A 13225-nucleotide genomic window follows, 5' to 3' on the forward strand; every position below is an offset into this window, starting at 1 on the left:
ATGTGACCTCCCACTTCCTGCTGACAAGTTAGTCTTCCCCCTGCTTCCAAGCAAGGAGGATGTGTGTCGTCCCTCTCCTGCCTCAGAGGAGTTGGGCTTCTTCTCTGCAGCTCCCACTTCACCACTAGAAGTGTGGATTAGGTGCTCTGCTATATTCAAGTCTTCGGCTGTATCTGCCTGCTCAAGTGACCGGATTCTTCTCTCTCATCTGGGTGTCATTCCGATATCTCTCCTCATCGCTGCAAGGATTCACAGCAAGTATTATTCTCAAGTTAATCCACCCAGCAACGCTATTCCTCTCATACTCCTACTCCCATCATCCGGCACGTATTCTCACAGCCTATGCAGCACCACTCCTGCCTTATTTGTCAAAGCCTGCTATATACCCGGTTGCATCCGGACAGAACTGTTGCTACTAGTTACCTCATCTATAATAAAACCGCTGTTACTGAACCCTGGCATTGGTGTCCACTAACTGGTGCCCTGACTAAGTGCAGCGAAGAATCGCATGCCCATCATCACCCGCAGATTCCTCAGACCGGCCCTACAGCTGTGCCGCCCTCAGGCCTATACCGTGACAAGTATACACCCTGCAGCTGCCCCGGTCATTGCCCGCTCATAACACCAGCACTGCGGAAGTGGCCCCCAGGGGCCAGGGCATCGCATTTTTGGCGTCACGAACAGGATACAGACTGTGTTGTGCCAACTGTCAGTGTCCCCAGAACTGTACTGCTAATCCCCCCAGAGACTTTGCTATTGCCGCGCTGCGGCCTGCTAAGGGGTCAAGTCAGCCGGTGACGCACTGTCTTCGCGCGCGCGCGCGCGCTCCGCACCGGCCCTGCAGTATCCAAGCCTCTGTTGCAGGAGGGAAGGAGATTGTGCCCGGACCGCCGGAAGTGTTGATGCTGACTTCCGCCCTATTCCTCTCCGGTCCCGGACACCCTGCCTATCGGTGCCTGCTGTTCCCGCAAGCTCTCCTCGCCCCTACTTTCTTCCAGGCGCCTTACACCAGAACCCCTCGTCATGTCCACCGGCCATCACAGTGACTCTGACGGGTCCGGCAGTTCGCCGACGGCCCGAAGAAGGCTTCCCGCGGCTCCCGTTGCTATGGCTACCGCAGCGGTCCCATTCTTCATTGGGCCCAACAATCTTCCCAGTTATAAAGGAGAACCCCACACGTTGGCTGATTTCAAGGAAAAAATTTCCCGCACCCTTGAACTTGTCTCACTCTCTCCCACTCAGCAGGTGCAGTTGCTGCTAGGACAACTTGAGGGTCCCGCTGCCGAGGAGGTGCGGTCATGGCCAGCTACGAAGAAAGCTAATGTACAACAGATCCTGACCCGGCTGAGTAAAGAATTTGAGGTACAGTCACCCACGGAGGTCCGCCTTAAGTTTTATGACCGACGACAAAGGCCAGGTGAGACCCTCAGAGACTATGCACTAGCACTCCAATCTGCCTACCGGGCCCTGAGACAGGTTGATACCATAGACCCCTCGGCTGTGGAGAGTATGATCACTGACCGCTTCATAGAGGGGGTGGACTCTAGACTCATCCAGAGCCAACTGCGTATGCTAGCTGCCCAAAACCCTACAATGCCTTTCCTGGACTTCAAGACTCTGGCTCTGAGGGTGGTTGGCATTGACAATCCCTGTGCCGGCTGTACTCCAGGTTCAGATTGCCCGGATCCGGTGGGACCTATACCCCCACCTCCAGTGCCCACTATGGTTCCACCAGTTTCCGCTATACAAGCTGCCCAACAGTCTATCCCGGCTAATTCACCAGCGATCCCTGCTCTCCTTACGCAAGTGGTTGACTCTCTCTGCCAAGCCCTAAGGGGGCTACAAGGGGCCTATCCAACACCTCCACCACCACAGGACCCCTGCCCTGAGTATTCAGTTCCCGATCGGCCTCCTCCACCGAGACTTAGATCCCCTGAGCGCCCCTATTGCCGCCACTGTAGGCGACATGGACACTACCGCTCTCAGTGCTATCAGTTAAACGGGCTACCCCTGGGTCCGAGGGCCAACACCCAGGAGGTCGAGATCCAGGCCCGCAGGAAGCACAGTGGTTCTCAAGGTTCCTCTCACAATGCCCGCATGTGACTCTCTGGGTGGACGGAGTCCCCCTGGAGGCTCTGGTAGATACAGGTTCCCAGGTTACCACTATCCCGAGGCATGTGTTTGAAGAACATTGGGATCTGAGAACCCTAGGTCCAGTTGAGAAATACCGTCTGAAACTTATTGCTAGTAATGGTCGTCCTATTGTGCAACTAGGTTACTGGGAACCCACTGTCTGCATAGGGAAGCGGGAGCTAGCGCGTCAGGGTATCATTGTTACTGAGGCTCAGGGAGATAGTGGGACCGTGGTATTAGGCATGAATATTATCCGTCATGTATTCACTGAAGTGTTGGATGCCTTGAATGCCTCTATGTCTTGTGCTATGTCTCCTCAGTACAGGCAAGCCGTTCAGAAGACCATAAAGGTGCTCGCCGCTCAGCGGAAATTTGCCAATCCTCGAGGAGAAATCTGCCGTGTCCGCACTAGAGATGCTCGTCCGATCACCATCCCAGCTAACAGTGAGTTCCTCATCTGGTGCAGGGTCCGTCCAGGCCTCAACAATGCTGATTATGTGGCCCTTCTGGATGCTATGGAAATTGAGGGGCAACCTCTTGTCAGGGCCGCTAGAAGCCTGGTGACCGTCTCCAATGGTCAGGTCCCTGTCCGTCTGGTGAACCTTGGAGACTCCTCAGCTGACCTACCCAAGTTCACCACCGTGGCCATGTTATACCAACTCGATCCTGAGGACATCGTCTGTGAGGAGACCATCGCCTATCAGAGTTCCATCCGTGGCACTCAAAGGGACTCAAACAGGGCTCTCGCCCCTTGGTGGGATGAACTCCATATTGGCGATGCCAATACCCCACTTGAATACCTCCACGGCATCCTCAAGGTGGCCAAAAGGTATCACGAGGCCTTCAGCAAACACTCCCTCGATTTCGGGAAGACCAACCTGGTCCAGCATCGGATCAACACAGGGGACCATTTGCCTATCAAAGAGAAACATCGGCCAATTCCCCCTGCCAGCTATCAGCAGGTCAAGAAACTGCTCAAGGAGATGAAAGACTCTAACGTTATCCAAGAAAGTCAGAGTCCGTGGGCTGCCCCTATTGTCCTTGTGAAAAAGAAAGACGGTAACATCCGGTTCTGCGTGGATTATAGGAAGATAAATACAATCACCCACAAGGATGCCTATCCTTTGCCCCGGATCGAAGAGTCTATTGCTGCTTTGGGGTCAGCCGCCTACTTCTCCACCTTGGACCTCACCAGTGGGTACTGGCAGGTGCCCATGGCACCCGAAGACCGTGAGAAGACGCCCTTCACCACCCCCATGGGGCTCTTTGAATTCACCAGCATGCCCTTCGGTCTGTGCAACGCCCCCGCTACCTTCCAGCGGTTGATGGAAAGGTGTCTCGGCCATCTCAACTTTCAGAGTGTCCTGCTCTACCTAGATGATGTGATTGTCTATTCACGTACCTACGAAGATCACGTCCATCATCTGGCTGAAGTGTTCCAGGTCCTAATCGATCACGGCCTGAAAATCAAGCCTTCCAAGTGCCACCTTCTCAAACCCCAAGTGAACTATCTGGGGCATGTTGTGAGTGCTGAGGGGATACAACCCGATCCAGAGAAGATCTCGGCTGTGGAACACTGGGATACCCCTAAGACCGTCAAGGAGGTGAGAAGTTTTCTGGGATTTGCCGGCTATTACCGCCGCTTCATTCCCCACTTTGCCCAAGTGGCCGAGCCCCTCAATGAGTTACTCCGGGGTTGCCCTCGAGAAAGCTACAACCGACGGCTCCCCGTCGAGTGGTCCGAACGGCAGGAGGTTGCCTTTCAAACCCTGAAACGCCTGTTGACTACGCCTCCTATCCTGGCCTACCCAGACTATAACCTTCCTTTCCGGCTCTACACGGACGCCAGCTTCCAAGGCCTGGGAGCTGTGCTGTCCCAGGTTCAAGATGGCCAAGAGAGAGTTGTAGCTTATGCCAGCCGGAGTCTTCGGGGCGCTGAAAAGAACGACAACAATTATAGCTCCTTCAAGTTGGAGTTACTAGCCCTAGTGTGGGCCGTCACCGAAAAGTTCAAGGACTACCTGGCTGCCACCCCTGTTACCATCTATACGGATAACAACCCGTTGGCGCATCTCAACACTGCTCGGCTGGGCGCCCTGGAACAGCGGTGGGCTTCTCGACTGGCCAATTTCCAGTTTGAAATTAAGTACCGCAGTGGCAAGGCTAACGTCAATGCAGACCTCCTGTCCCGACTACCCAAGGGCGAAGAGGCCCCAGAGGACAGCGATTGGGAAGATGTAGAAATGCCTCCCTTCTACCAAAGGTTCGCTACCCAGAGTGCTATTGATGCAGCTAGGCCTGAAACGCCTTCGCCTCCACCTAGGGCCCCGCAAGACTTGGCCAGGTGGCAGACCATCCAGGAAGAGTCCCGCGTCCTGGGGGAGATCTATGACTACCTCTCTACTGGTCGGGTCCCCATGCGGATAAAGAGGCCCTATCCTGATGTCGAGCTAAGGCGACTCTGGAGGCAAAGAAAGAGGCTCTTCCTACAGAAGGGACTGATCCTGCGGAACTCTCTTGACCCGGTCTCCGGGGAGAGGTGTCACCAGATCCTCATTCCCCGACGAGACGCTAAGATGGTGCTAGATGCCTACCATGACCGGTCCGGTCATTTCGGGGTACACAAGACGGAGGCCACTATCCGACAGCGGTTCTACTGGATCGGGATGAGGGCTGACATCGAGAACTGGTGTGCCGAGTGCCCTGCCTGTAATATCTCCAAAGCTGGGGGAAGAGAAGTCAGGGCCCCTTTGCATCCAATCACCTCCCACCGGCCGAATCAGCTAGTCGCCCTGGACCATGTGAAGCTAGCCCCTACAAGATGCGGGTATACCTACGCCCTCACCATGGTTGACCACTACTCCAAGTGGGTAGTCGTGGTACCTGTCAGGGACTTGACCGCCAAGACCACTGCTCTTACTTTTTACAAGGAGTACGTAAAGCACTATGGGTGCCCAGAGTCTCTGCTGACGGACCGGGGTCCGGCCTTCGAGTCGCAACTTTTCCAGGAGCTGTGTGCCTACCATGAATGTAAGAAGCTCCGCACCACGGCCTATCACCCTCAAGGGAATGGTCTGTGTGAAAAAAGTTAACCAGGTCTTTATCAACATGCTCCGAACGGCTTCAGTGACCAAGAGAGTAGAGTGGCCCCACTTGTTGGATGAACTAGTGGAGATCTATAACAATACCACTCATTGTTCCACTGGCTACTCCCCGTTCTACCTGATGTTCGGCCGCCGAGGCCAACTTCCTCAGGACCGTGCTCTTGGAGTCCAAGCTCCTGACACCTTCAACCCCCTACCTGAAACTGACTGGGTTCGGGAACATCAGAGGAGAATCCAGGATGCCCGGGAAATTGTTGACCGGAGGATGGGGGAGGCTCAGCAGCGCCAAGAGGATGCCTACAACCTAAGGGCGAATGCCACACCACTACAAGTGGGGGATAAAGTTTGGCTAAAGAAATATCATCGCTCTCACAAACTTGAAAGCCTTTGGGAGCCTGAGCCCTATGTCATCTCCTCTATCCCTTACCCAGAGACTGATGTGTATGAAGTCAAAAAGCCTGGGCTAGCCCCACAGACGGTGCATCGGAATAGGATAAAACGTTGCACTAAGGAGGACCTACAGGGCCTTACAGCACCGTGTCCGGTACCTGCATCCACGCCTCCGGCTCCCCCAGCAGCTCCAGCTAAACCTCTCTCTCTGGAAGAAATGTTCCAAGTTGAACCGTTCCTCATGGCCGTAGGCTATCCAGCATTCCCTGTACCCGTTCCAGCGGTTTCTCCACTTCCAATTGTGCCTCCAACGACTCCATCTCTACAACCAGACACTGGGGGTGATCTTCCACCGGTACCTGCACCAATCACTGTTGAAGAGGATCCTCCGCTGAGACGGTCTGAGCGCTCTACCAGAGGAATTCCTCCACTTCGCTACAGAGACCAGAGCCCTTAAACTGTTTTTGTTGTCTAACTGTATTGTTCCAGTTCCTGCAATGTTCAAGGTTCGTGCCTGGTCCTCCTGACCAAGTTCCCTGTACTAACCAGCCATGAGCTGATGGACACTTACCATAACAAAAGGTTCTCTAGTGCCTGTCCCAGAGCCTTTTACATGGACGATGTCTAATTGCCTAAAAGAGACTCTACCTAACAGAGACACTTAACCCATTCCTTCCTTATGCACTTTCCTGTGATTGTGTGTTCCACACAGGGTATTATTGCACTTATTTCATTATTGCACTTATTCTACTATTGCATTCCAGTGTTATCAAAGTCTTTGTATTTCCTCCTCTGAGTAAGCACAAGGTTACTTAGATAGCCTCAGAGTAGAGTGCCTCTTTTGTAAAACAGTATATTTTTCCAGTGTCTAAGACAGATAGCTCCTCCTCTGAGTAAGAGAAGTCAGTATATATATACCTCAGAGAAAGTCCAGTTTATGTAGGAGTGTATTTTCTCATCCAGTCTCATTATTGTGTATTATTATCGTATCTATAGCTGGAAAGATTTAGTTGAGCCAGTTTGTATGCAGATTTTTCTCAAATTTTCATTCAGATTTCTCTCAGGTTTCATTCAGATTCATGTGAGCCAGTTCTCCTCAAGACCTCGCAGTATTTGTTGTCTTTTGTGTTTCCCTTCCTTTTGTTTCCAGTATTTGTTTGCCTCTGTCTTGTCCCAACACAGTAGTTATCACACATAGTCATACCTAACCTTCACACTTGTCCATACATATCGCACCTTGGATACCTTTTCGTGTGTTTGGCCTGTGGAGTGCTTGTGTGTGTGATTGAGTGATATGAAAGGGAGCTCCCCATGTATGTTTGCTTTTATTATTTTGTTCTTTTCTCTTCCAGGTATCCAAGACACTACTCAGACACGCCAAGGTAGTACACAGGTCTTCACGGTTCTCTTTTCCAGTAGGGTAACACATTTAACAGAAAACCTACTGTCTAACTGGCTGGAATATGGAGGGTCACCCGCCAGCAGTTAAGTTGTCCTGGCTTACACGTCAGATGGTTCACGCACTAGCTACCTGGTCGCCAGAGTACGTTAGGCACCCCTAGGTGAAGTCCTGCCACTAGGGTTTCTCATTCTCTCTCTTCTCACCTGTGCCTTGGGCGTGGGAAACACACACCTCATCACACTCACTCTCATAATTCATTCCTGTTGTTTGATTGTCCAGTCTATTCATGTTTGCTGCCTTCTAGATTCGCCGAGGTCGGCTCAAATTTGCTAGGGAGGTATGCAGTGTCCCAGAACATGCAGACTACTACTCCTATTATGCCCATTTCTCTTGCTGTGTCCATGCCTGTTCTGGTAAGTGTTTGCACTGCAACTGCTGCTGGTTTTCCCCTAGTATTCTCTGGTAATGTGCATTTTCATGTGTATTGTCATGTATTCCTGTGTATTATTACAGTGTACAGTGGTATGCAAGGCTGTTGATCACGTGACCTGTAACCATGGTTCCTCCAATGGCCGACTAGCTCTGGCCAGGAGCAACCATGTGACCTCCCACTTCCTGCTGACAAGTTAGTCTTCCCCCTGCTTCCAAGCAAGGAGGATGTGTGTCGTCCCTCTCCTGCCTCAGAGGAGTTGGGCTTCTTCTCTGCAGCTCCCACTTCACCACTAGAAGTGTGGATTAGGTGCTCTGCTATATTCAAGTCTTCGGCTGTATCTGCCTGCTCAAGTGACCGGATTCTTCTCTCTCATCTGGGTGTCATTCCGATATCTCTCCTCATCGCTGCAAGGATTCACAGCAAGTATTATTCTCAAGTTAATCCACCCAGCAACGCTATTCCTCTCATACTCCTACTCCCATCATCCGGCACGTATTCTCACAGCCTATGCAGCACCACTCCTGCCTTATTTGTCAAAGCCTGCTATATACCCGGTTGCATCCGGACAGAACTGTTGCTACTAGTTACCTCATCTATAATAAAACCGCTGTTACTGAACCCTGGCATTGGTGTCCACTAACTGGTGCCCTGACTAAGTGCAGCGAAGAATCGCATGCCCATCATCACCCGCAGATTCCTCAGACCGGCCCTACAGCTGTGCCGCCCTCAGGCCTATACCGTGACAAGTATACACCCTGCAGCTGCCCCGGTCATTGCCCGCTCATAACACCAGCACTGCGGAAGTGGCCCCCAGGGGCCAGGGCATCGCATGTGTGTGTGTGTGTGTGTGTGTGTGTGTGTGTGTGATACTCACAGCTCATCAGGGTCCTCGACCCAGGGTTCTGGATCCTCAGCTGTAAAAAGAAAAAAAAACAAAAAAAAAAACAGATGAGATTTACTGAGATGTTCAATATAAGTAAAACACGCAATCCCTATCCCATGTTGTACAATCGTATTGTGTACATGGCGGACAAATGGGGAGCGTAGGGATCACAGAGGATGGCGGAAGGGTGGGAAGGATGGTGGGGAGGTGGCAGAGAGGCTGGTGAGGAGGACTGTGGGGGGTTATGGTGGTGAGGATCATGGAGAGACTGGCAGGGGGATTGTGGGGAGGATAGATGGTGGGGGGATGATGGAAGATGGTGGATGGCGGGGGGAGGTGGAGGACGATGGTGATACTTACAGTGCAAGTCGCACACTGTAGACCATTTCTGTAGAAATAAAACAGGGAGAAGTAAGTTAGTGTCATTGTAATGAAAAACGACTTGCAGCACAGCAGAAACAGAGGCAGGCCAGCAGGGGGCAGCACCAGAAACACACAGCAGTTACCTTGCTGGAGATTTATGGCTCTATCTTACAGTAAGATTCTCCTTGTTGCCCTCAGCAGCCAATCACAGCTCAGCTTTCATTTCTCGCATTGCTCTGGTAAAATGAAAGCTGAGTTGTGATTGGTTGCTATGGGAGCTCTGGTTGCTTGGGACAGTGAGAAGCATTTTACTATAGGAAAGCTGGATAAATCTCCCCAATCTCAAATCCATCAATTATCTTCATGGTTAGAGATAATAATAATTGTGGAGATTGGATGAAGTAAATGTGGCTGTGATGGGTGCAGCGCCCCCTACAGGCTGACACATGGTGTCCTGGTGACTGCAGCGGAGATACATAGAGACTGTGACAGTGTGAACAGGCCCTTACCTTCATAGAGAACATAGTGATGCTCTGTATAAAACAAGAGAACCTGAGGAAGAGAGAAGAAATGTTTTTAGTGCAGCTTTTTTATGGATCTAGCGGATCACTCCCCAATGTAAGTTCTCTACTGTGTGAGATTTGGGGGACACCAGACTTGGGGGGCGCAGAGGGCTCAGCATAGGGTGGGAGAGGGGAGGGGGAGATACTTACACCTCAACTCCTACTCCAACTCTGAAGAGTTCCGAGATCAGCGGCGCCTTATCATTCATGTATGTCATCATGTGTGGTGATGTCACTCTGTGATGTCATAAAGAAAGCAGACAGCCAAACAGATACCAGATCATTGCTAGGTGTAATTTGCATATGGATAGATAGATAGATAGATAGATAGATAGATAGATAGGAGATAGATAGATAGATAGATAGATAGATAGATAGGAGATAGATAGATAGATAGATAGATAGATAGATAGATAGATAGGAGATAGATAGATAGATAGATAGATAGGAGATAGATAGATAGATAGATAGATAGGAGATAGATAGATAGATAGATAGGAGATAGATAGATAGATAGATAGATAGATAGAAGATAGATAGATAGGAGATAGATAGATAGATAGATAGATAGATAGATAGATAGATAGGAGATAGATAGATAGATAGATAGATAGATAGATAGATAGATAGATAGATAGGAGATAGATAGATAGAAGATAGATAGATAGATAGATTAGGAGATAGATAGATAGATAGATAGATAGGAGATAGATAGATAGATAGGAGATAGATAGATAGATAGATAGATAGATAGATAGGAGATAGATAGATAGATAGATAGATAGATAGATAGATAGATAGAAGATAGATAGATAGGAGATATATAGATAGATAGATAGATAGATAGATAGATAGATAGATAGGAGATAGATAGATAGATAGATAGATAGATAGATAGATAGGAGATAGATAGATAGATAGAAGATAGATAGATAGATAGATAGATAGATAGATAGATAGATAGATAGATAGAAGATAGATAGATAGATAGATAGATAGATAGATAAATAGATAGGAGATAGATAGATAGATAGATAGATAGGAGATAGATAGATAGATAGATAGATAGATAGATAGATAGGAGATAGATAGATAGAAGATAGATAGATAGATAGATAGGAGATAGATAGATAGATAGATAGATAGATAGATAGATAGATAGATGATAGATAGATAGATAGATGATAGATAGATAGATAGATAATAGATAGATAGATAATGGATAGATAGATAGATAGATAGATAGATAGATAGATATTTGATGGTAATTTTACTAGAACTACCTTATTAACACTTAGAAGACCCGGTCAATTTTCATTTTTGCGCTTTCAATTTTTCCTCCTCGTGTATATAAGGCCATAGCACTTGTATTTTTCCACCTAGAGACCCACATGAGCCCTTATTTTTTGCACCACTAATTGTACTTTGCAATGACAGATGTAATTTTTGCCTAAAATATGCTGTGAAACCAGAAAAATAATTATACGTGTGGTGAAATTGAACAAAAAAAAAAAACACAATTTTTTTTATTTGTTTTTTTTTTGTTTTTATGTTGTTTGCCCTAGGGTAAAACTGTCTTGTTATATATGTTCCTCAAGTCAGTGCGATTGCGACGATATGTAACTTTATGTGATTTTAAATTATGTAAATATGTAAATTTAAACCTTTTAATAAAAATATATGTTCCCTAAAATCGCTCCATTCCCAGGCTTATAGCGCTTTTATCCTTTGGTCTATGGGGCTGTGTGAGGTGTCATTTTTTGCACCATGATGTGTACTTTCTTTCAGTACCTTGCTTGCATATATGCAATCTTTTGATCGCTTTTTATCACAATTGTTCTGGATTTGATGCGACCAAAAATCCGCAATTTTGCACTTTAGAATTTTTTGCGCTTACGCCGTTTATTGTGCGAGATCAGGAATGTAATAATTTAATAGTTCAGGCGATTACACATGCGGCGATACCAAACATGTTTATTTTTCTATTATTATTATTATTTTTTTTTTATAAAATGGGAAAAGCGGGTGATGAATCAAACTTTTATTAGGGGAGGGGATTTTCTATTAATAAAAAAACTTTTTTTTTTTTTTTTTTTACACACATACTAGAAGTTTCCCTAGGGTTAGGGTTATTCTCCCTGGGGGGACTTCTAGTATCTCTACACTGATCTATCGTTGAGATCTATGCAGTATAGATATATACAGTAGATATAGTATAGTTATACTGCATAGATCAATGAGATCAATGTTCTATTGCTTTCGGCTGCTGCAGCCCAGAGCAATAGATTACCGAGCTGAATCAGCGCTATTACGACGCAGACCCCCGGCCAGACAGGTAGCGAGGACCGCTCCACTGTGATCGCGTCTGAGGGGTGGGCGGTTCCTTTGCTAGACCTCCAGGGATGGGGGATAAAAGATATTTAGATGCAGCTGTAAACTTTGACAGCTGCATCTAAATACCTAATAAGCGGGCATGGCGATCGAAGCGCGCCCATTAATAGATACGGTCTTGGGCTGCATATAGCACATGGGATTACAGCGGTTCAGAGTAGGACCGCAGCGTGGCCCCACTCTGAACACCCCTAGCGGCTCTGTAACGTACGGTTTACATCATGGGTTGTCTAGGGGTTAAAGGGGGTACTCCAGAGGAAAAAAAAACCCACAAAAACATTTTAAATCAACTGGTGTCAGAAAGTTATATAGATTTGTCATTTATTCTGTTTAAAAATCTCCAGACTTCCAGTACTTATCAGCTGCTGTATGATCAGATCTTGTTGTTGTGAGATGTTGTGAGATCAGTGGCCCCTTTGAAAACACCTGTTACTTATTCAAATCATGAAAAAAAAGCCGGTCTGCCCACTTTGATGCCAGTTTTTATACCCAGAACCACTTTGGGCCAGGCTGGGCTCCTTTGGATGTGATGCGGGGCCCCTCTCTGCCTATTATGTGTGTAGTATCAGTGTGATGCGGGGTCCCCCTCTCTGTGTGTACGCTGTGTGAGATCAGTGGCACAAAGTCCATTTTATTTTTAAATCATAACTTTGCGTTTTTATTTTGATGCCCATTTTTATGCCAACCGTGGGCTCCTTTTGGCTATTTTTATCACCGTTCCCCACAGGGCTCCTCAGTTACAGGCAGGTTATGAATATTATACATTTTCTGTAAGAATAAGTATGATGCTCTAGCATATGGCAGTATGTTATAGCATATAGTATAGTGTATGGTAGTATAGCATATGGCAGTATAATATAGCATATAGTGTGTGGTAGTCTAGTATATGCCAATATATTATAGAACAATGCTTCTCAATTCCAGTCCGCATGGCAGGGCCGTCTGTTCAAATCCATTCCTGGCTTTGGCTTTAATAATCTGTGTAAAGGATCTCTGTGTGTAAAGGAACCGTCACTCACTGTGAGAGTCAGTAAGTGCTTGATAGCTTCTTTCTCTACTTTGTGACATTATAGAGTATAGTGTGTGATAGTATGTGGCGGTATATTATAGAGTAAGTTTATTGTGGAAAACTGTACAATGGAAAGAAGCCTCATAGTATGTCAGTACATTATACGGCGTATAGTATATACAGTAGTGTGTAACAGTACATAACACACAGTTTTGTAGTATAGTATATACGGTATTGTGTAACAGTACATAACATTTCCAATCCGCTCATACAGTCAGTGGCAGAGGCGGGATCCCGCCTGAGTGGACTGGAAACATCATGTCTTAATCCCCTGCAGAGACCAGGAAGCGGCACGATGCGGGACACTGCGCTGGAACCGGGGAGGTAAGGGGACGTTGTTGCCCTCATCCACCTCCTCCCAGCCATAGGCAAAAAAGCCCCCCTGCCCGGAGTACCCCTTTAAGTGTGGTAGTATAGTATATAATGTAGTGTGTATAGCAATACATTCTACTATACAGTGTTGCAGTATCGTATACAGTAGTGTGTATAGTAGC

The sequence above is a fragment of the Dendropsophus ebraccatus genome, chromosome 1, assembly GCF_027789765.1.
Source record: "Dendropsophus ebraccatus isolate aDenEbr1 chromosome 1, aDenEbr1.pat, whole genome shotgun sequence".
In the NCBI taxonomy this organism is placed as follows: Eukaryota; Metazoa; Chordata; class Amphibia; order Anura; family Hylidae; genus Dendropsophus; species Dendropsophus ebraccatus.